Genomic DNA, 2244 nt, shown 5'->3' with positions numbered 1-2244 from the left:
CGTAGCCGAGTTTTGGATCTAGCACAGTTGCTGAAGAGATATGTGAAATATAAAATTTAATTTTACACATTTCCAGAACTCCATTTTTGCCTTTATTCATTGAAAATATTAATGATTTATTGAATTTATGCTATAGGCCAAAAATAGTGCCAACACTCAGGAAAGCATAGTCCTTGATGTTATAAGTACAGTTGCCTAGTGGATAGATACATACTAAATCATCACATAAACACATAGAAAAGTACAGCTATGATAACATCTTTAGTGGTGAGAACCATGGTTCCGTGCATGCGCATTGATGAGTTTTCAATGGTTTCTCTGTGGAAACAGATTTGCCATCTAGAGGGAAATAAAAGTAAACTGAGACAAGTAGGAGGGAAAAGGATTCAAGGCATATGGAACAGAATGTGTGAAGACCCACTAATTTGTGTCCAACTCTGCAGCCCCACATACTGTAGCCTGTATGTTCCTCTGTCCATGGGGTTCTCCAGGTGAGAATACTGGAGTGGGTTGCCATTTCCTCCTCTAGGGGATCTTCCCAACCCAGGGGTCAAACCCACATCTCCTGCTTTGGCAGGCAGATTCCTTACCACTGAGTCACCAAGGAAGCCCATGAGTGAGTATAGAAAGTATATAAAACTGAGGAAAGTCTTCGTATATAGGGATGCTCAATGAGAGAAAGATGACAGTGAGTTTCAGGAAGTAGTGGTGGCTGGCCAAATCACATATGACTGTCTTAGTTTTAGCAATAACCAAATCATTCCATTACCCTAAAAGAAACAGGGAGACACTGATGACAATTTTAAGGCAAAGGAGATGATTGGTCAAATTTATGCTTGCATCAGTCACTTTGCCTAGTAGAGGAGGAATAGATTTTGGAGGGAGTCAAGAAGAGAATGCAGTGAAACCAGTCAGGGTTTTGCTACTGAGGTTAGTGTGGAGGATAGTCATAGCTCAGAAGAGTATTCTGTTTAAAAGTCAGAGAATAAAAATACAAATATGGAAGAGACATATGGAGTATAAAATCCACTAGACTGGTATGGACTGACCATGGGCATTAAATAAGTGAGCGGGGATGTCAATAACGATACTTGTGATTTACGCAAGTATATCTAAAATGGGTCCCTTGGGAACTTCACTGGTGGCCCAGTGGTAAAGAATCTGCCATCCAACGTAGGGGACACGGTTTGATCCCTGGTCAGGGAAGTAAGATTTCACGTACTGCAGGGCAATGAAGCCCACATACCACAATTAGAGAAGCCTACATGCTGCAGCAGTGACCTCCCCTGCCACAACAAAGATGCAGCACAGCCAGAAATAAATTAATTAATAAAAGTTTAGAAAATAAAATGGGTCATCTGTTGGCATAGAGACTTGAGATAAGGCTCAAGAGTATTGGAAAACCATGAGTTAAGTCTAGGATATAATTTTAGCAAGCCTTTTGGATACTGTTGAAGATATATTCATAAGGATACTGGAAAATAGTCCAAGCCAAATGGAAGGTTTTTCCAGGACCCGTGCATCAGAGAAAGTGTAGTGCATCTCTTTGTGTCATCTCTCCTGCTTTTTTTCCCCCTCTATATTCACACTTTTTGCTACCTGTTCCTTGGGACTGTAGGTCTTTGGGGGTATCTGGACAGGGTGGGAGGGTGGTTTACAATGACAGCCAGAAAAATGTTTCACTTGGCTCCAGAAAGGATGCCTCTGATTAAAAATATTTTTCTTTTTGCCATTCAGAACTCAGAATTAAACACACAATTCCTTGATCATGAGAATCAAGTCAAGTAAAAGTGTCACACTGAAAGGAGCAGGTGCAGAAGAGGAAATTTGGAAAAAGTTATGTTTTTTATTCCCTATGTAGGAGATGACTTTTTCTTGATGTGAGAAGAAAAACCAAGCTGAACAGCATTATTTGAAAGTGCTCTTTTTTAACAAAGTTATAAAACCTAAATGTTTAATTGGTAGATAAGCTTACTTCCCACTTGTTCACATTCTATTTTTATTTGCCATATTTACTTACATCCATTTTAAGGGGAAAAAAAAGTGTTTGTGTGACATTCTTTTTGTCACACATTTGTTTGTGTGACTACAACCATCAGATATTTCCTTCCCTGAAAATATGAACTATTACTTTTAATACGAGAGCAGCTGTTGCATTGGTGCTCAGGCAGAGAAAATATTAAAGATTTGAGGTACTTTAAAATGCAGATTCTTAGACCCACATTCTTGGAGATTCCAATTTAT

Source organism: Bos taurus, chromosome 14 (genome assembly GCF_002263795.3).
Source record: "Bos taurus isolate L1 Dominette 01449 registration number 42190680 breed Hereford chromosome 14, ARS-UCD2.0, whole genome shotgun sequence".
Taxonomy (NCBI): Eukaryota; Metazoa; Chordata; class Mammalia; order Artiodactyla; family Bovidae; genus Bos; species Bos taurus.
Note: the sequence above shows the minus strand (reverse complement) of the source record.